Below are 23,703 nucleotides of genomic sequence, written 5' to 3' on the forward strand. Positions count from 1 at the left end.
CTTGCTACCATAACATAAGTTTTGAACAATAAGAGGAGCAGACACACCAACCAACCAACCGCGCTGCTACCATTATATATACTTATATTTATATAAGTCCTCTTTACTTGAATGGCCTCTTTACTTGAATTTCAATACCATAGGAATATTTATTTATACATGGAATATGTTTTGCCACTACTTTTTCTCGCGTCACTAATAATATGACGATATAGACTTGCTACCATAACATAAGTTTTGAACAATAAGAGGAGCAGACACCAACCAACCAACCGCTGCTACCATTGAATGAACCATATATACAAACTTTTATATATGTCCTCTTTACTTGAATTTTAATACCATAGGAATATTTATACATGGAATATGTTTGCCACTTTATCATCGCGTCACTAATAAGATGACGATACATTTTGTTTGTTCAATATTTACTTATATATTGATGTTTCCAATTTAGGTCTTTTATATTTCTTCTTCCCTACCTTACACACCACAAACAAAGTGGCGTGCGATGCTGCAAGCAAGCATAATGATTATGCCCGCTTGCAACATCTTTATTATCGAATCATCAAGCAAAGGATAAGCTTCAGTGGATCGCAGTATGGCAGCTGCTCAACCACTTACAACACCTTGCCTGTTACAAAAGTCGTTTTACAATTGATTCTAGGCTTGTCATTGTATTAAATAATGCTTTTATATGTAAACTAGCGCGGCAATCAGGTGATCAAAGATCCTCCCAATTTACTATGTTACAAATTACATTGGCATCACATCCATTGTCGTTTATAAAGTAAATTATAAACTTTAAATGGTTTAGAAGCCATACAATGCAAATTGCCCCTTATTTATCATTGCAGTCCAGCACGGATACGACCTTAGAGGCGTTCAGGCATAATCCAACGGACGTAGCGTCATACCACTGTTCGCTCGAACAAGTATTGTGCCATTGGTCCGTACCTGCGGTTCCTCTCGTACTACGCAGGAATGCTGTCGCAACAACGTTTTTGTCATTAGTAGGGTAAAACTAACCTGTCTCAACGACGGTCTAAACCCAGCTCACGTTCCCTTGCATGGGTGAACAATCCAACGCTTGGTGAATTTTGCTTCACAATGATAGGAAGAGCCGACATCGAAGGATCAAAAAGCGACGTCGCTATGAACGCTTGGCCGCCACAAGCCAGTTATCCCTATGGTAACTTTTCTGACACCTCTTGTTAAAAACTCTTTAAACCAAAAGGATCGATAGGCCGAGCTTTTGCTGTCCCTGTGTGTACTGAACACCGAGATCAAGTCAGCATTTTGCCCTTTTGCTCTATGTGTGGTTTCTAGTCCGCACTGAGCTGGCCTTGGGACACCCTCCGTTATTATTTGAGAGATGTACCGCCCCAGTCAAACTCCCTACCTGGCAATGTCCTTGAATTGATCATACCTGAGTAATTGGAGTTATACCAAATTTTCAAATCAAAAATACATAAATTGCACCGTTTTATTAAAGAATTTGTTTGCGATTATATAACAAAACTCGTGATACTTTGATCAAGAAGCTTGCAATCAAAACCCAATACCATAAGATATAATAAATATATCCGTATAATGGCTAGGAAATGATACACGTTCCATTTAATCAAGTAAGTAAGGAAACAATAAGAGTAGTGGTATTTTCATTGGCGATACCAAACCGACGTCTAATATCTCCCACTTATTCTACACCTCTTATGTCTCCTTACACTGCCAGATTAGAGTCAAGCTCAAAAGGTCTTCTTTCCCCGCTAATTATTCCCAAGCCCGTTCCCTTGGCTGTGGTTTCGCTAGATAGTAGATAGGGACAGTAGGAATCTCGTTAATCCATTCATGCGCGTCACTAATTAGATGACGAGGCATTTGGCTACCTTAAGAGAGTCATAGTTACTCCCGCCGTTGACCCGCGCTTACTTGAATTTCTTCACTTTGACATTCAGAGCACTGGGCAGAAATCACATTGTGTCAACACCCGCTAGGGCCATCACAATGCTTTGTTTTAATTAGACAGTCGGATTCCCCAAGTCCGTTGCCAGTTCTGAATTGATTGTTAATTGATAATCGTTTATAATTAATAAGAACTAATTGGTTTAACCCAATTAGTATTCTTAAAAATTTTAGCAAGAAAGTTCCACAATTGGCTACGTAACTAAACTATCCGGGGAACAAGTGACCAACATAAATGCCAGACACTCTATTTACCCAGAACGAGCACATAAACCATGTTATTGTTTCCCAATCAAGCCCGACTATCTCAATCTTCAGAGCCAATCCTTATCCCGAAGTTACGGATCTAATTTGCCGACTTCCCTTACCTACATTATTCTATCGACTAGAGACTCTTCACCTTGGAGACAGCTGCGGATATTGGTACGGCCTGTTGAGAAGTTTGCGTGTCCCCACCATAAATTTTCAAGGTCCGAGGAGAAAATATCGACACAACAGTATATGTCATGCTCTTCTAGCCCATCTACCATATCTCTCTGCGAAAGACTTCCATGGTAGTACGGCTATAAAACAGAAAAGAAAACTCTTCCGATATCTCTCGACGGCTTCTTTATGGTCGTTCCTGTTGCCAGGATGAGCACGAGGCCCATATTTAATAACAAACGGATACTCAACAGGTTACGGAATTGGAACCGTATTCCCTTTCGTTCAAAATTATTCAAGTATATTAATTAGCTTGATTTATATAATATAATTATATTTGTATGGCATTTGTGTTTTACTTGAAAATTTTCGGCTTTCGCCTTGAACTTAGGACCGACTAACTCGTGATCAACCACTGTTCACACGAAACCCTTCTCCACTTCAGTCCTCCAAGGTCTCATTCGATTATTTGCTACTACCACCAAGATCTGTACCAATGGCAGCTCCATGCAGGCTTACGCCAAACACTTCTACGCATACCATTGTACCTTCCTACTCACTAAAGTTCAAAATTTATATCACAAGTAATATAAATCATCTACTTTAGCGGTAATGTATAGGTATACAACTTAAGCGCCATCCATTTTAAGGGCTAGTTGCTTCGGCAGGTGAGTTGTTACACACTCCTTAGCGGATTTCGACTTCCATGATCACCGTCCTGCTGTTTTAAGCAACCAACGCCTTTCATGGTATCTGCATGAGTTGTTAATTTGGGCACCGTAACATTACGTTTGGTTCATCCCACAGCGCCAGTTCTGCTTACCAAAAGTGGCCCACTGGGCACATTATATCATAACCTTGAACTTCATATCAAGAAAGTTAAGGTTCTTACCCATTTAAAGTTTGAGAATAGGTTAAGATCGTTTCGACCCTAAGGCCTCTAATCATTCGCTTTACCAGATAAGATTATTTTATATAACATTAAAATGCACCAGCTATCCTGAGGGAAACTTCGGAAGGAACCAGCTACTAGATGGTTCGATTGGTCTTTCGCCCCTATACTCAATTCTGACAATCGATTTGCACGTCAGAACTGTTTCGGTCTTCCATCAGGGTTTCCCCTGACTTCAACCTGATCAAGTATAGTTCACCATCTTTCGGGTCACAGCATATATGCTCAAGGTACGTTCCAGTTAGAGGCATAAATAATATAAATATCATTATACATAACTATATAGAACGCCCCGGGATTGTGTTAATTAGCTATAAATAGTTAAAAAACTAATCCCATTATTAGTCAAGTTAATTACGCTATTAGGTTTATATCCCAATAACTTGCACATATGTTAGACTCCTTGGTCCGTGTTTCAAGACGGGTCCCGAAGGTATCCTGAATCTTTCGCATTGTTAATCATACAAGTGCATATAATAAACACAAAAATCAATGATAATTATGCCATTATATAATTCCGAAAAATTAACGCACTGTATTCATATAAATCTATCAGCACTTTATCAAATTAATAACATTTATTCTGTGTTAAAATGCAAGCAAATTAATTTGAATAAACTATAAGTTATATTTTATGATAAATTTTGTATGCTAATAGATTACAATGTCCTTATATGGAAAAAATGCACACTATTATCATAATATTGTTTAAATATTACAATTTTAATGATGAATTTTCCATAACGGATATTCAGGTTCATCGGGCTTAACCTCTAAGCAGTTTCACGTACTGTTTAACTCTCTATTCAGAGTTCTTTTCAACTTTCCCTCACGGTACTTGTTTACTATCGGTCTCATGGTTATATTTAGTTTTAGATGGAGTTTACCACCCACTTAGTGCTGCACTATCAAGCAACACGACTCTTTGGAAACATCATCTAGTAATCATTAACGTTATACGGGCCTGGCACCCTCTATGGGTAAATGGCCTCATTTAAGAAGGACTTAAATCGTTAATTTCTCATACTAGAATATTGACGCTCCATACACTGCATCTCACATTTGCCATATAGACAAAGTGACTTAGTGCTGAACTGATTTCTTTTCGCTCGCCGCTACTAAGAAAATCCTGGTTAGTTTCTTTTCCTCCCCTAATTAATATGCTTAAATTCAGGGGGTAGTCCCATATGAGTTGAGGTTGTGTATAACTTTTTTTGCAATTAATTCTTTATATATAATGATAAAACATTTTATTAAATTCGTTATATATTTTATATATTTGTATGGCATTTGTTTGGTCTAACGAATCAACGAAGAATAATAATATTGTCAACGGCTTTCTATTTACTAATCTTTAATAAGAGACAATTCTAGATAAATTTTTTATGCTAGACATTTCTCAGTATTATTTGATTGAAAAAGAAAATATTTCTCTTCGTTTTTCACATTCAAATTATTTACTAATGTGAGATAATGTTTTTCATATATTTGTTAATATTATGAATAATATAATAATTAAATTATTATTATCCAATAATATACCATATGCTTATAAAATTTCATTATAAAATTTATATAAACAACTTAATTAGCATAGTCTTACAACCCTCAACCATATGTAGTCCAAGCAGCACTATAAAATTAATTAAAGTACATAACAGCATGGACTGCGATATGCGTTCAAAATGTCGATGTTCATGTGTCCTGCAGTTCACACGATGACGCACAGTTTGCTGCGTTCTTCATCGACCCATGAGCCGAGTGATCCACCGCTTAGAGTTTTATATATTGGTTTGGTAATTTTGTCATATATGTTTTTATTGAAAGAAATTAAAAATACACCATTTTACTGGCATATATCAATTCCTTCAATAAATTGATTTTTATACCTAAAACGAATGCTGCGAAATGTCTTAGTTTCATATAACCAATAATATATCAAGTATTTTTTAAATGGCATTTACGGTATTAATACTTTTTTTTAGCGATATATATTGAAATTTATATAAAACATTAACCTGTAATAATCAGGTACAACATTGTACATTTTAGGTTGTTGCATTATCCAATGTATGCGCATAACTGAGATGAACAATACATATCGCAACGCGTGTATATTATGGTCCATATACACACAGTGTTTTATTAATTAATTGCATTTAATATACAATATAATAATAATATTAAATAAATTTAATAATTTCGATTTGCTTGTTCGAATTTGTTATTTGTTTGCTTTTGCTTATTTATTTATCTCTTATTTAATGCAATAATATATTTATTATTACAATTATTATTTCGATTTGCTTGTTCGAAATTTTATATTTGATCTATAAAAGATCATATTTTTGGCAATTTATATTTTATTTGTATTACTATAATATATTATATTATTATAATAAAAACAAATTTTTTTATTAACGGTAAGGATATTAAACAATAATGATCCTTCCGCAGGTTCACCTACGGAAACCTTGTTACGACTTTTACTTCCTCTAAATAATCAAGTTCGGTCAACTTTTGCGAAACAACCGTAACACACAAGGCGTCACAGTGATCACGTCCGGAGACCTCACTAAATAATTCAATCGGTAGTAGCGACGGGCGGTGTGTACAAAGGGCAGGGACGTAATCAATGCGAGTTAATGACTCACACTTACTGGGAATTCCAAGTTCATGTGAACAGTTTCAGTTCACAATCCCAAGCATGAAAGTGGTTCAGCGGTTTACCCGGACCTCTCGGTCTAGGAAATACACGTTGATACTTTCATTGTAGCGCGCGTGCAGCCCAGGACATCTAAGGGCATCACAGACCTGTTATTGCTCAATCTCATTATTGCTAGACGCAATTTGTCCATTTAAGAAGCTAGTGTCCTTATAATGGGACAAACCAACAGGTACGGCTCCACTTATATAAACACATTCAAACACAATAAACATTTTACTGCCACCATGAATGAAGGCTATATAAGCTTCAACACCATAATCCTGAAGATATCTATTTAATATATTTGAGTCTCGTTCGTTATCGGAATTAACCAGACAAATCACTCCACGAACTAAGAACGGCCATGCACCACCACCCATAGATTCGAGAAAGAGCTATCAATCTGTCTTACACACTTATGTTCGGACCTGGTAAGTTTTCCCGTGTTGAGTCAAATTAAGCCGCAGGCTCCACTCCTGGTGGTGCCCTTCCGTCAATTCCTTTAAGTTTCAGCTTTGCAACCATACTTCCCCCGGAGCCCAAAAGCTTTGGTTTCCCGGGAAGCGACTGAGAGAGCCATAAAAGTAGCTACACCCAATTGCTAGCTGGCATCGTTTATGGTTAGAACTAGGGCGGTATCTGATCGCCTTCGAACCTCTAACTTTCGTTCTTGATTAATGAAAACATCTTTGGCAAATGCTTTCGCTTAAGTTAGTCTTACGACGGTCCAAGAATTTCACCTCTCGCGTCGTAATACTAATGCCCCCAAACTGCTTCTATTAATCATTACCTCTTGATCTGAAAACCAATGAAAGCAGAACAGAGGTCTTATTTCATTATCCCATGCACAGAATATTCAGGCATTTGAAGCCTGCTTTAAGCACTCTAATTTGTTCAAAGTAATTGTACCGGCCCACAATAACACTCGTTTAAGAGCACTAATGCAGGTTTTTAAATAGGAGGAACATATGAAAAAATACAAGTATCTAAGCACATGTAAGAACTCCACCGGTAATACGCTTACATACATAAAGGTATAGTACTAACCACAATTGTAAGTTGTACTACCCGTATGAAGCACAAGTTCAACTACGAACGTTTTAACCGCAACAACTTTAATATACGCTATTGGAGCTGGAATTACCGCGGCTGCTGGCACCAGACTTGCCCTCCAATTGGTCCTTGTTAAAGGATTTAAAGTGTACTCATTCCAATTACAGGGCCTCGGATATGAGTCCTGTATTGTTATTTTTCGTCACTACCTCCCCGAGCTGGGAGTGGGTAATTTACGCGCCTGCTGCCTTCCTTAGATGTGGTAGCCGTTTCTCAGGCTCCCTCTCCGGAATCGAACCCTGATTCCCCGTTACCCGTTGCAACCATGGTAGTCCTAGATACTACCATCAAAAGTTGATAGGGCAGACATTTGAAAGATCTGTCGTCGGTACAAGACCATACGATCTGCATGTTATCTAGAGTTCAACCAATATAACGATCTTGCGATCGCTTGGTTTTAGCCTAATAAAAGCACATGTCCCATAAGGTTCATGTTTTAATTGCATGTATTAGCTCTAGAATTACCACAGTTATCCAAGTAACTGTTAACGATCTAAGGAACCATAACTGATATAATGAGCCTTTTGCGGTTTCACTTTTAATTCGTGTGTACTTAGACATGCATGGCTTAATCTTTGAGACAAGCATATAACTACTGGCAGGATCAACCAGAATAATGTTTTTATTCATATTTCATTCATATTTTTGAATAGAAATTAGCAATATAAATTTTATAGATTGTTTTCTATCGAATACGGCCATTTTTATATAGCATTCGTATACGTTTGTTGTTTTCACAATATATACTTGTTCCGCCACTAATAATAACAAGTTTTTTAATTATTGATGTTAAAAACACAATATTTTTTTTCGTAATACGTAATAATTTTCTTTATATTTGCATATTTCATTCTAAAATATCTTTTTTGTTCGACATACGTCATTATTGTATCCACACATGTACAATTTTTGTTTAACCAATATAAAATATTGAATTAAATCATTTGTATTTTGATGATAAATTTAAAATTTATCTGTATATATTCATATAAGACTCTTTGGTAATATATAATATAAAACCGAGCGCATATATGATATGTACGTTAGAAAAAATAATATATATATATATTATTTTCTTTTAATATAGGGACACCTCTTTTAATTTATCCCCGCAGGGAATTATCACATAACTCAGTATGTGATAATGGCAGACCAATATACATATATATCAAGATTATCAATACAAAATATATATCATTATTAGCCTGCCTCAATTGTAATTATTTATTTGGATTAACGATAAAGTTCGGAAACAATTTGTTATTCTATGTATAATAGAAACCTTGGCCTTTGTTTCAACATTATTATCTTTGGGCTTAAAATATTAACCGTGGAGCCAAGTCTCATATTCATAAATGAATAAAGAAACAAATTTGACGGATTAATATCTTCTCTACCGACAGACAGTATTTTGTCACGTCAATAGTAGATGGCCGGCCCATTGACCATCCTATAGTAGTTTTTGGACCCAATATCTTTAATTCGGGTATTTTCAATTGTCTTTGCCAATCAACCGTTTGGTACTCTCTCATATAATAAGAGAATACACATATAATTCCATTATATGGATATATCTTCATTATTTTATTTGCTACATCACCCTATAATAGTTTTTGAACCCGTCAACTTCAATTCGGGTATTTTCAATTGTCTTTGCCAACCATTTATATGGTATTCTCTATTATAATAAGAGAATACTAGTGTATATCCATTATATGGATATATCATCTTCATATTATTTGCTACACCACCCTATAGTAGTTTTTGAACCCATCATCTGCAATTCGGGTATTTTCAATTGTCTTTGCCAACCAACTATACGGTATTCTCTCTTATAATAAGAGAATACAAGTATATTTTCATTATATGGATATAATGCCATTTATTTTTCAATATCCATATAATTCATTTAGTTTTGTATGTACAAAACAAGTTTTCTTTATAGTATTGACAAAATCATATGTTTACGCATAACATAAGTTTTGACCAATACGAGGAGGGGCCCGCCAACGACCACCTCCCTATAGTAGTTTTTTACCCCACGCACTACTGCGTGCCTGTTTACAGTACTAGTGCCAGCTATCACTAGGTTTATATATCATGTTTCAGTGATATATGGGTAAATTCTACCATTTATTCTTATGTATATGGCATTTCTATGCCATATTTATACAATCCATTCATATCTTAATGTATATTTATTATATTATACATTATTATGCCTTATAGGTATTATACCTATAAGCCATATCCATACGATTCATTCACTAGTGCCGCCCCTCACTAGGTTTATAATTGTTATATCATTGATATACAATTTATTTCTATATATATGGCATTTATATGCCATATCCATACAATGCATTCACATTTCAATGTATATTTACTTGTTATACATTATTATGCCTTATAGGTATTATACCTATAAGCCATATCCATACGATTCACTTATATAAATATATGTATATTTTTCTATACATAATTTTTTTTTATTTTGTATGGATTTCTATGCATATCCATAGTTTATATGGATATGCTTGGCGTTCTATATAGTATTGACAAATTCATATGCATAACATAAGTTTTGACCAATACGAGGAGGGGCCCGCCAACGACCACCTCCCTATAGTAGTTTTTTACCCCACGCACTATTGCGTGCCTGTTTACAGTACTAGTGCCAGCTATCACTAGGTTTATATATCGTGTTTCAGTGATATATGGGTAAATTCTACCATTTATTCTTATGTATATGGCATTTCTATGCCATATTTATACAATCCATTCATATCTTAATGTATATTTATTATATTATACATTATTATGCCTTATAGGTATTATACCTATAAGCCATATCCATACGATTCATTCACTAGTGCCGCCCCTCACTAGGTTTATAATTGTTATATCATTGATATACAATTTATTTCTATATATATGGCATTTATATGCCATATCCATACAATGCATTCACATTTCAATGTATATTTACTTGTTATACATTATTATGCCTTATAGGTATTATACCTATAAGCCATATCCATACGATTCACTTATATAAATATATGTATATTTTTTCTATACATAATTTTTTTTTACTTTTGTATGGATTTCTATGCATATCCATAGTTTATATGGATATGCTTGGCGTTCTATATAGTATTGACAAATTCATATGCATAACATAAGTTTTGACCAATACGAGGAGGGGCCCGCCAACGACCACCTCCCTATAGTAGTTTTTTACCCCACGCACTATTGCGTGCCTGTTTACAGTACTAGTGCCAGCTATCACTAGGTTTATATATCGTGTTTCAGTGATATATGGGTAAATTCTACCATTTATTCTTATGTATATGGCATTTCTATGCCATATTTATACAATCCATTCATATCTTAATGTATATTTATTATATTATACATTATTATGCCTTATAGGTATTATACCTATAAGCCATATCCATACGATTCATTCACTAGTGCCGCCCCTCACTAGGTTTATAATTGTTATATCATTGATATACAATTTATTTCTATATATATGGCATTTATATGCCATATCCATACAATGCATTCACATTTCAATGTATATTTACTTGTTATACATTATTATGCCTTATAGGTATTATACCTATAAGCCATATCCATACGATTCACTTATATAAATATATGTATATTTTTCTATACATAATTTTTTTTTACTTTTGTATGGTTTTCTATGCATATCCATAGTTTATATGGATATGCTTGGCGTTCTATATAGTATTGACAAATTCATATGCATAACATAAGTTTTGACCAATACGAGGAGGGGCCCGCCAACGACCACCTCCCTATAGTAGTTTTTTACCCCACGCACTATTGCGTGCCTGTTTACAGTACTAGTGCCAGCTATCACTAGGTTTATATATCGTGTTTCAGTGATATATGGGTAAATTCTACCATTTATTCTTATGTATATGGCATTTCTATGCCATATTTATACAATCCATTCATATCTTAATGTATATTTATTATATTATACATTATTATGCCTTATAGGTATTATACCTATAAGCCATATCCATACGATTCATTCACTAGTGCCGCCCCTCACTAGGTTTATAATTGTTATATCATTGATATACAATTTATTTCTATATATATGGCATTTATATGCCATATCCATACAATGCATTCACATTTCAATGTATATTTACTTGTTATACATTATTATGCCTTATAGGTATTATACCTATAAGCCATATCCATACGATTCACTTATATAAATATATGTATATTTTTCTATACATAATTTTTTTTACTTTTGTATGGATTTCTATGCATATCCATAGTTTATATGGATATGCTTGGCGTTCTATATAGTATTGACAAATTCATATGCATAACATAAGTTTTGACCAATACGAGGAGGGGCCCGCCAACGACCACCTCCCTATAGTAGTTTTTTACCCCACGCACTATTGCGTGCCTGTTTACAGTACTAGTGCCAGCTATCACTAGGTTTATATATCGTGTTTCAGTGATATATGGGTAAATTCTACCATTTATTCTTATGTATATGGCATTTCTATGCCATATTTATACAATCCATTCATATCTTAATGTATATTTATTATATTATACATTATTATGCCTTATAGGTATTATACCTATAAGCCATATCCATACGATTCATTCACTAGTGCCGCCCCTCACTAGGTTTATAATTGTTATATCATTGATATACAATTTATTTCTATATATATGGCATTTATATGCCATATCCATACAATGCATTCACATTTCAATGTATATTTACTTGTTATACATTATTATGCCTTATAGGTATTATACCTATAAGCCATATCCATACGATTCACTTATATAAATATATGTATATTTTTCTATACATAATTTTTTTTTACTTTTGTATGGTTTTCTATGCATATCCATAGTTTATATGGATATGCTTGGCGTTCTATATAGTATTGACAAATTCATATGCATAACATAAGTTTTGACCAATACGAGGAGGGGCCCGCCAACGACCACCTCCCTATAGTAGTTTTTTACCCCACGCACTATTGCGTGCCTGTTTACAGTACTAGTGCCAGCTATCACTAGGTTTATATATCGTGTTTCAGTGATATATGGGTAAATTCTACCATTTATTCTTATGTATATGGCATTTCTATGCCATATTTATACAATCCATTCATATCTTAATGTATATTTATTATATTATACATTATTATGCCTTATAGGTATTATACCTATAAGCCATATCCATACGATTCATTCACTAGTGCCGCCCCTCACTAGGTTTATAATTGTTATATCATTGATATACAATTTATTTCTATATATATGGCATTTATATGCCATATCCATACAATGCATTCACATTTCAATGTATATTTACTTGTTATACATTATTATGCCTTATAGGTATTATACCTATAAGCCATATCCATACGATTCACTTATATAAATATATGTATATTTTTCTATACATAATTTTTTTTTACTTTTGTATGGTTTTCTATGCATATCCATAGTTTATATGGATATGCTTGGCGTTCTATATAGTATTGACAAATTCATATGCATAACATAAGTTTTGACCAATACGAGGAGGGGCCCGCCAACGACCACCTCCCTATAGTAGTTTTTTACCCCACGCACTATTGCGTGCCTGTTTACAGTACTAGTGCCAGCTATCACTAGGTTTATATATCGTGTTTCAGTGATATATGGGTAAATTCTACCATTTATTCTTATGTATATGGCATTTCTATGCCATATTTATACAATCCATTCATATCTTAATGTATATTTATTATATTATACATTATTATGCCTTATAGGTATTATACCTATAAGCCATATCCATACGATTCATTCACTAGTGCCGCCCCTCACTAGGTTTATAATTGTTATATCATTGATATACAATTTATTTCTATATATATGGCATTTATATGCCATATCCATACAATGCATTCACATTTCAATGTATATTTACTTGTTATACATTATTATGCCTTATAGGTATTATACCTATAAGCCATATCCATACGATTCACTTATATAAATATATGTATATTTTTCTATACATAATTTTTTTTTACTTTTGTATGGATTTCTATGCATATCCATAGTTTATATGGATATGCTTGGCGTTCTATATAGTATTGACAAATTCATATGCATAACATAAGTTTTGACCAATACGAGGAGGGGCCCGCCAACGACCACCTCCCTATAGTAGTTTTTTACCCCACGCACTATTGCGTGCCTGTTTACAGTACTAGTGCCAGCTATCACTAGGTTTATATATCGTGTTTCAGTGATATATGGGTAAATTCTACCATTTATTCTTATGTATATGGCATTTCTATGCCATATTTATACAATCCATTCATATCTTAATGTATATTTATTATATTATACATTATTATGCCTTATAGGTATTATACCTATAAGCCATATCCATACGATTCATTCACTAGTGCCGCCCCTCACTAGGTTTATAATTGTTATATCATTGATATACAATTTATTTCTATATATATGGCATTTATATGCCATATCCATACAATGCATTCACATTTCAATGTATATTTACTTGTTATACATTATTATGCCTTATAGGTATTATACCTATAAGCCATATCCATACGATTCACTTATATAAATATATGTATATTTTTCTATACATAATTTTTTTTTACTTTTGTATGGATTTCTATGCATATCCATAGTTTATATGGATATGCTTGGCGTTCTATATAGTATTGACAAATTCATATGCATAACATAAGTTTTGACCAATACGAGGAGGGGCCCGCCAACGACCACCTCCCTATAGTAGTTTTTTACCCCACGCACTATTGCGTGCATGTTTACAGTACTAGTGCCAGCTATCATTAGGTTTATATATCGTGTTTCAGTGATATATGGGTAAATTCTACCATTTATTCTTATGTATGTATATGGCATTTCTATGCCATATTTATATAATTCATTCATATCTTAATTTATATTTATTATATTATACATTATTATGCCTTATAGGTATTATACCTATAAGCCATATCCATACGATTCATATACTAGTGCAGCCCCTCACTAGGTTTATATATCTCATTTTAATTATATATTGGTAAATTCTATTATTTATTCTTGTGTATATGGCACTTATATGCCGCCATATCTATAAAAATGCATTTATATTTCAATGTATATTTTCTATATTATACATTATTATGCCTTAAAAAGTTATTATACCTACCATAAGGCGATATCCATACGATTCATTTATATAAAAGATATATGTATAATTTTCTATACATAATTTTTTTTTATGAATATATGGGTTTCCTAAGCATATCCATATAATACATTTAGTTTTATATGGATTAGATTGGTCTTCTTTATTGTATTGCCAAACTCATATTGATAAAATAAGTTTTGAACAATAAGAGGATCAGCCGCCAACCAACCAACCACTGCTACCATTGGAGGAACATATACTTACTTTTTATATGTCCTCTTACTTGAATGGTCCTCTCTTTACTTGAAAATTTCATTACCATAGGAATCTATTTATACATGGAATATGATTTCCACTACTTTTTCGCGTCACTAATAATTAATATGACGATACAGACTTGCTACCATAACATAAGTCTTGAACAATAATAGGAGCAGCCGCCAACCAACCACCAACCAACCAACCACTGCTACCATTGATAGTAATTTTATATGTCCTCTTTAGTTGAATTTCAATACCATAGGAATATTTATACATGGAATATGTTTTGCCACTACTTTTTCGCGTCACTAATAATATGACGATACAGTCTTGCTACCATAACATAAGTTTTGAACAATAAGAGGAGCAGACACACCAACCAACCAACCGCGCTGCTACCATTATATATACTTATATTTATATAAGTCCTCTTTACTTGAATGGCCTCTTTACTTGAATTTCAATACCATAGGAATATTTATTTATACATGGAATATGTTTTGCCACTACTTTTTCGCGTCACTAATAATATGACGATATAGACTTGCTACCATAACATAAGTTTTGAACAATAAGAGGAGCAGACACCAACCAACCAACCGCTGCTACCATTGAATGAACCATATATACAAACTTTTATATATGTCCTCTTTACTTGAATTTTAATACCATAGGAATATTTATACATGGAATATGTTTGCCACTTTATCATCGCGTCACTAATAAGATGACGATACATTTTGTTTGTTCAATATTTACTTATATATTGATGTTTCCAATTTAGGTCTTTTATATTTCTTCTTCCCTACCTTACACACCACAAACAAAGTGGCGTGCGATGCTGCAAGCAAGCATAATGATTATGCCCGCTTGCAACATCTTTATTATCGAATCATCAAGCAAAGGATAAGCTTCAGTGGATCGCAGTATGGCAGCTGCTCAACCACTTACAACACCTTGCCTGTTACAAAAGTCGTTTACAATTGATTCTAGGCTTTGTCATTGTATTAAATAATGCTTTTATATGTAACTAGCGCGGCATCAGGTGATCAAAGATCCTCCCAATTTACTATGTTACAAATTACATTGGCATCACATCCATTGTCGTTTATAAAGTAAATTATAAACTTTAAATGGTTTAGAAGCCATACAATGCAAATTGCCCCTTATTTATCATTGCAGTCCAGCACGGATACGACCTTAGAGGCGTTCAGGCATAATCCAACGGACGTAGCGTCATACCACTGTTCGCTCGAACAAGTATTGTGCCATTGGTCCGTACCTGCGGTTCCTCTCGTACTACGCAGGAATGCTGTCGCAACAACGTTTTGTCATTAGTAGGGTAAAACTAACCTGTCTCACGACGGTCTAAACCCAGCTCACGTTCCCTTGCATGGGTGAACAATCCAACGCTTGGTGAATTTTGCTTCACAATGATAGGAAGAGCCGACATCGAAGGATCAAAAAGCGACGTCGCTATGAACGCTTGGCCGCCACAAGCCAGTTATCCCTATGGTAACTTTTCTGACACCTCTTGTTAAAAACTCTTTAAACCAAAAGGATCGATAGGCCGAGCTTTTGCTGTCCCTGTGTGTACTGAACACCGAGATCAAGTCAGCATTTGCCCTTTTGCTCTATGTGTGGTTTCTGTCCGCACTGAGCTGGCCTTGGGACACCTCCGTTATTATTTGAGAGATGTACCGCCCCAGTCAAACTCCCTACCTGGCAATGTCCTTGAATTGGATCATACCTGAGTAATTGGAGTTATACCAAATTTTCAAATCAAAAATACATAAATGCACCGTTTTATTAAAGAATTTGTTTGCGATTATATAACAAACTCGTGATACTTTGATCAAGAAGCTTGCATCAAAACCCAATACCATAAGATATAATAAATATATCCGTATAATGGCTAGGAAATGATACACGTTCCATTTAATCAAGTAAGTAAGGAAACAATAAGAGTAGTGGTATTTCATTGGCGATACCAAACCGAAGTCTAATATCTCCCACTTATTCTACACCTCTTATGTCTCCTTACACTGCCAGATTAGAGTCAAGCTCAAAAGGGTCTTCTTTCCCCGCTAATTATTCCAAGCCCGTTCCCTTGGCTGTGGTTTCGCTAGATAGTAGATAGGGACAGTAGGAATCTCGTTAATCCATTCATGCGCGTCACTAATTAGATGACGAGGCATTTGGCTACCTTAAGAGAGTCATAGTTACTCCCGCCGTTGACCCGCGCTTACTTGAATTTCTTCACTTTGACATTCAGAGCACTGGGCAGAAATCACATTGTGTCAACACCCGCTAGGGCCATCACAATGCTTTGTTTTAATTAGACAGTCGGATTCCCCAAGTCCGTGCCAGTTCTGAATTGATTGTTAATTGATAATCGTTATAATTAATAAGAACTAATTGGTTTAACCCAATTAGTATTCTTAAAAATTTTAGCAAGAAAGTTCCACAATTGGCTACGTAACTAAACTATCCGGGGAACAAGTGACCAACATAAATGCCAGACACTCTATTTACCCAGAACGAGCACATAAACCATGTTATTGTTTCCCAATCAAGCCCGACTATCTCAATCTTCAGAGCCAATCCTTATCCCGAAGTTACGGATCTAATTTGCCGACTTCCCTTACCTACATTATTCTATCGACTAGAGACTCTTCACCTTGGAGACCAGCTGCGGATATTGGTACGGCCTGTTGAGAAGTTTGCGTGTCCCCACCATAAATTTTCAAGGTCCGAGGAGAAAATATCGACACAACAGTATATGTCATGCTCTTCTAGCCCATCTACCATATCTCTCTGCGAAAGACTTCCATGGTAGTACGGCTATAAAACAGAAAAGAAAACTCTTCCGATATCTCTCGACGGCTTCTTTATGGTCGTTCCTGTTGCCAGGATGAGCACGAGGCCCATATTTAATAACAAACGGATACTCAACAGGTTACGGAATTGGAACCGTATTCCCTTTCGTTCAAAATTATTCAAGTATATTAATTAGCTTGATTTATATAATATAATTATATTTGTATGGCATTTGTGTTTTACTTGAAAATTTTCGGCTTTCGCCTTGAACTTAGGACCGACTAACTCGTGATCAACCACTGTTCACACGAAACCCTTCTCCACTTCAGTCCTCCAAGGTCTCATTCGATTATTTGCTACTACCACCAAGATCTGTACCAATGGCAGCTCCATGCAGGCTTACGCCAAACACTTCTACGCATACCATTGTACCTTCCTACTCACTAAAGTTTCAAAATTTATATCACAAGTAATATAAATCATCTACTTTAGCGGTAATGTATAGGTATACAACTTAAGCGCCATCCATTTTAAGGGCTAGTTGCTTCGGCAGGTGAGTTGTTACACACTCCTTAGCGGATTTCGACTTCCATGATCACCGTCCTGCTGTTTTAAGCAACCAACGCCTTTCATGGTATCTGCATGAGTTGTTAATTTGGGCACCGTAACATTACGTTTGGTTCATCCCACAGCGCCAGTTCTGCTTACCAAAAGTGGCCCACTGGGCACATTATATCATAACCTTGAACTTCATATCAAGAAAGTTAAGGTTCTTACCCATTTAAAGTTTGAGAATAGGTTAAGATCGTTTCGACCCTAAGGCCTCTAATCATTCGCTTTACCAGATAAGATTATTTTATATAACATTAAAATGCACCAGCTATCCTGAGGGAAACTTCGGAAGGAACCAGCTACTAGATGGTTCGATTGGTCTTTCGCCCCTATACTCAATTCTGACAATCGATTTGCACGTCAGAACTGTTTCGGTCTTCCATCAGGGTTTCCCCTGACTTCAACCTGATCAAGTATAGTTCACCATCTTTCGGGTCACAGCATATATGCTCAAGGTACGTTCCAGTTAGAGGCATAAATAATATAAATATCATTATACATAACTATATAGAACGCCCCGGGATTGTGTTAATTAGCTATAAATAGTTAAAAAACTAATCCCATTATTAGTCAAGTTAATTACGCTATTAGGTTTATATCCCAATAACTTGCACATATGTTAGACTCCTTGGTCCGTGTTTCAAGACGGGTCCCGAAGGTATCCTGAATCTTTCGCATTGTTAATCATACAAGTGCATATAATAAACACAAAAATCAATGATAATTATGCCATTATATAATTCCGAAAAATTAACGCACTGTATTCATATAAATCTATCAGCACTTTATCAAATTAATAACATTTATTCTGTGTTAAAATGCAAGCAAATTAATTTGAATAAACTATAAGTTATATTTTATGATAAATTTTGTATGCTAATAGATTACAATGTCCTTATATGGAAAAAATGCACACTATTATCATAATATTGTTTAAATATTACAATTTTAATGATGAATTTTCCATAACGGATATTCAGGTTCATCGGGCTTAACCTCTAAGCAGTTTCACGTACTGTTTAACTCTCTATTCAGAGTTCTTTTCAACTTTCCCTCACGGTACTTGTTTACTATCGGTCTCATGGTTATATTTAGTTTTAGATGGAGTTTACCACCCACTTAGTGCTGCACTATCAAGCAACACGACTCTTTGGAAACATCATCTAGTAATCATTAACGTTATACGGGCCTGGCACCCTCTATGGGTAAATGGCCTCATTTAAGAAGGACTTAAATCGTTAATTTCTCATACTAGAATATTGACGCTCCATACACTGCATCTCACATTTGCCATATAGACAAAGTGACTTAGTGCTGAACTGATTTCTTTTCGCTCGCCGCTACTAAGAAAATCCTGGTTAGTTTCTTTTCCTCCCCTAATTAATATGCTTAAATTCAGGGGGTAGTCCCATATGAGTTGAGGTTGTGTATAACTTTTTTTGCAATTAATTCTTTATATATAATGATAAAACATTTTATTAAATTCGTTATATATTTTATATATTTGTATGGCATTTGTTTGGTCTAACGAATCAACGAAGAATAATAATATTGTCAACGGCTTTCTATTTACTAATCTTTAATAAGAGACAATTCTAGATAAATTTTTTATGCTAGACATTTCTCAGTATTATTTGATTGAAAAAGAAAATATTTCTCTTCGTTTTTCACATTCAAATTATTTACTAATGTGAGATAATGTTTTTCATATATTTGTTAATATTATGAATAATATAATAATTAAATTATTATTATCCAATAATATACCATATGCTTATAAAATTTCATTATAAAATTTATATAAACAACTTAATTAGCATAGTCTTACAACCCTCAACCATATGTAGTCCAAGCAGCACTATAAAATTAATTAAAGTACATAACAGCATGGACTGCGATATGCGTTCAAAATGTCGATGTTCATGTGTCCTGCAGTTCACACGATGACGCACAGTTTGCTGCGTTCTTCATCGACCCATGAGCCGAGTGATCCACCGCTTAGAGTTTTATATATTGGTTTGGTAATTTTGTCATATATGTTTTTATTGAAAGAAATTAAAAATACACCATTTTACTGGCATATATCAATTCCTTCAATAAATTGATTTTTATACCTAAAACGAATGCTGCGAAATGTCTTAGTTTCATATAACCAATAATATATCAAGTATTTTTTAAATGGCATTTACGGTATTAATACTTTTTTTTAGCGATATATATTGAAATTTATATAAAACATTAACCTGTAATAATCAGGTACAACATTGTACATTTTAGGTTGTTGCATTATCCAATGTATGCGCATAACTGAGATGAACAATACATATCGCAACGCGTGTATATTATGGTCCATATACACACAGTGTTTTATTAATTAATTGCATTTAATATACAATATAATAATAATATTAAATAAATTTAATAATTTCGATTTGCTTGTTCGAATTTGTTATTTGTTTGCTTTTGCTTATTTATTTATCTCTTATTTAATGCAATAATATATTTATTATTACAATTATTATTTCGATTTGCTTGTTCGAAATTTTATATTTGATCTATAAAAGATCATATTTTTGGCAATTTATATTTTATTTGTATTACTATAATATATTATATTATTATAATAAAAACAAATTTTTTTATTAACGGTAAGGATATTAAACAATAATGATCCTTCCGCAGGTTCACCTACGGAAACCTTGTTACGACTTTTACTTCCTCTAAATAATCAAGTTCGGTCAACTTTTGCGAAACAACCGTAACACACAAGGCGTCACAGTGATCACGTCCGGAGACCTCACTAAATAATTCAATCGGTAGTAGCGACGGGCGGTGTGTACAAAGGGCAGGGACGTAATCAATGCGAGTTAATGACTCACACTTACTGGGAATTCCAAGTTCATGTGAACAGTTTCAGTTCACAATCCCAAGCATGAAAGTGGTTCAGCGGTTTACCCGGACCTCTCGGTCTAGGAAATACACGTTGATACTTTCATTGTAGCGCGCGTGCAGCCCAGGACATCTAAGGGCATCACAGACCTGTTATTGCTCAATCTCATTATTGCTAGACGCAATTTGTCCATTTAAGAAGCTAGTGTCCTTATAATGGGACAAACCAACAGGTACGGCTCCACTTATATAAACACATTCAAACACAATAAACATTTTACTGCCACCATGAATGAAGGCTATATAAGCTTCAACACCATAATCCTGAAGATATCTATTTAATATATTTGAGTCTCGTTCGTTATCGGAATTAACCAGACAAATCACTCCACGAACTAAGAACGGCCATGCACCACCACCCATAGATTCGAGAAAGAGCTATCAATCTGTCTTACACACTTATGTTCGGACCTGGTAAGTTTTCCCGTGTTGAGTCAAATTAAGCCGCAGGCTCCACTCCTGGTGGTGCCCTTCCGTCAATTCCTTTAAGTTTCAGCTTTGCAACCATACTTCCCCCGGAGCCCAAAAGCTTTGGTTTCCCGGGAAGCGACTGAGAGAGCCATAAAAGTAGCTACACCCAATTGCTAGCTGGCATCGTTTATGGTTAGAACTAGGGCGGTATCTGATCGCCTTCGAACCTCTAACTTTCGTTCTTGATTAATGAAAACATCTTTGGCAAATGCTTTCGCTTAAGTTAGTCTTACGACGGTCCAAGAATTTCACCTCTCGCGTCGTAATACTAATGCCCCCAAACTGCTTCTATTAATCATTACCTCTTGATCTGAAAACCAATGAAAGCAGAACAGAGGTCTTATTTCATTATCCCATGCACAGAATATTCAGGCATTTGAAGCCTGCTTTAAGCACTCTAATTTGTTCAAAGTAATTGTACCGGCCCACAATAACACTCGTTTAAGAGCACTAATGCAGGTTTTTAAATAGGAGGAACATATGAAAAAATACAAGTATCTAAGCACATGTAAGAACTCCACCGGTAATACGCTTACATACATAAAGGTATAGTACTAACCACAATTGTAAGTTGTACTACCCGTATGAAGCACAAGTTCAACTACGAACGTTTTAACCGCAACAACTTTAATATACGCTATTGGAGCTGGAATTACCGCGGCTGCTGGCACCAGACTTGCCCTCCAATTGGTCCTTGTTAAAGGATTTAAAGTGTACTCATTCCAATTACAGGGCCTCGGATATGAGTCCTGTATTGTTATTTTTCGTCACTACCTCCCCGAGCTGGGAGTGGGTAATTTACGCGCCTGCTGCCTTCCTTAGATGTGGTAGCCGTTTCTCAGGCTCCCTCTCCGGAATCGAACCCTGATTCCCCGTTACCCGTTGCAACCATGGTAGTCCTAGATACTACCATCAAAAGTTGATAGGGCAGACATTTGAAAGATCTGTCGTCGGTACAAGACCATACGATCTGCATGTTATCTAGAGTTCAACCAATATAACGATCTTGCGATCGCTTGGTTTTAGCCTAATAAAAGCACATGTCCCATAAGGTTCATGTTTTAATTGCATGTATTAGCTCTAGAATTACCACAGTTATCCAAGTAACTGTTAACGATCTAAGGAACCATAACTGATATAATGAGCCTTTTGCGGTTTCACTTTTAATTCGTGTGTACTTAGACATGCATGGCTTAATCTTTGAGACAAGCATATAACTACTGGCAGGATCAACCAGAATAATGTTTTTATTCATATTTCATTCATATTTTTGAATAGAAATTAGCAATATAAATTTTATAGATTGTTTTCTATCGAATACGGCCATTTTTATATAGCATTCGTATACGTTTGTTGTTTTCACAATATATACTTGTTCCGCCACTAATAATAACAAGTTTTTTAATTATTGATGTTAAAAACACAATATTTTTTTTCGTAATACGTAATAATTTTCTTTATATTTGCATATTTCATTCTAAAATATCTTTTTTGTTCGACATACGTCATTATTGTATCCACACATGTACAATTTTTGTTTAACCAATATAAAATATTGAATTAAATCATTTGTATTTTGATGATAAATTTAAAATTTATCTGTATATATTCATATAAGACTCTTTGGTAATATATAATATAAAACCGAGCGCATATATGATATGTACGTTAGAAAAAATAATATATATATATATTATTTTCTTTTAATATAGGGACACCTCTTTTAATTTATCCCCGCAGGGAATTATCACATAACTCAGTATGTGATAATGGCAGACCAATATACATATATATCAAGATTATCAATACAAAATATATATCATTATTAGCCTGCCTCAATTGTAATTATTTATTTGGATTAACGATAAAGTTCGGAAACAATTTGTTATTCTATGTATAATAGAAACCTTGGCCTTTGTTTCAACATTATTATCTTTGGGCTTAAAATATTAACCGTGGAGCCAAGTCTCATATTCATAAATGAATAAAGAAACAAATTTGACGGATTAATATCTTCTCTACCGACAGACAGTATTTTGTCACGTCAATAGTAGATGGCCGGCCCATTGACCATCCTATAGTAGTTTTTGGACCCAATATCTTTAATTCGGGTATTTTCAATTGTCTTTGCCAATCAACCGTTTGGTACTCTCTCATATAATAAGAGAATACACA

General features: G+C 34.5%; 6 non-coding genes across 6 annotated transcripts; all 6 read right to left on the reverse strand.

The window, feature by feature from the left end:
* Positions 1–560: 560 nt before the first annotated feature.
* LOC119562827 lies at positions 561–4,541 on the reverse strand. The gene has a single exon (XR_005222064.1). It is a non-coding gene; the product is annotated as a large subunit ribosomal RNA (ribosomal RNA).
* A 401-nt stretch (positions 4,542–4,942) lies between these two features.
* On the reverse strand, positions 4,943–5,121 carry LOC119562834. Its single transcript, XR_005222065.1, has one exon. It is a non-coding gene; the product is annotated as a 5.8S ribosomal RNA (ribosomal RNA).
* Positions 5,122–5,780: 659 nt separating this feature from the next.
* LOC119562811 lies at positions 5,781–7,775 on the reverse strand. Its single transcript, XR_005222048.1, has one exon. It is a non-coding gene; the product is annotated as a small subunit ribosomal RNA (ribosomal RNA).
* A 7,788-nt stretch (positions 7,776–15,563) lies between these two features.
* On the reverse strand, positions 15,564–19,534 carry LOC119562822. Its single transcript, XR_005222059.1, has one exon. It is a non-coding gene; the product is annotated as a large subunit ribosomal RNA (ribosomal RNA).
* Positions 19,535–19,935: 401 nt separating this feature from the next.
* Positions 19,936–20,114, reverse strand: LOC119562836. The gene has a single exon (XR_005222066.1). It is a non-coding gene; the product is annotated as a 5.8S ribosomal RNA (ribosomal RNA).
* Positions 20,115–20,773: 659 nt separating this feature from the next.
* LOC119562812 lies at positions 20,774–22,768 on the reverse strand. The gene has a single exon (XR_005222049.1). It is a non-coding gene; the product is annotated as a small subunit ribosomal RNA (ribosomal RNA).
* Between the last annotated feature and the right edge of the window lie 935 nt (positions 22,769–23,703).

The sequence above is a fragment of the Drosophila subpulchrella genome, unplaced genomic scaffold, assembly GCF_014743375.2.
Source record: "Drosophila subpulchrella strain 33 F10 #4 breed RU33 unplaced genomic scaffold, RU_Dsub_v1.1 Primary Assembly Seq97, whole genome shotgun sequence".
In the NCBI taxonomy this organism is placed as follows: domain Eukaryota; kingdom Metazoa; phylum Arthropoda; class Insecta; order Diptera; family Drosophilidae; genus Drosophila; species Drosophila subpulchrella.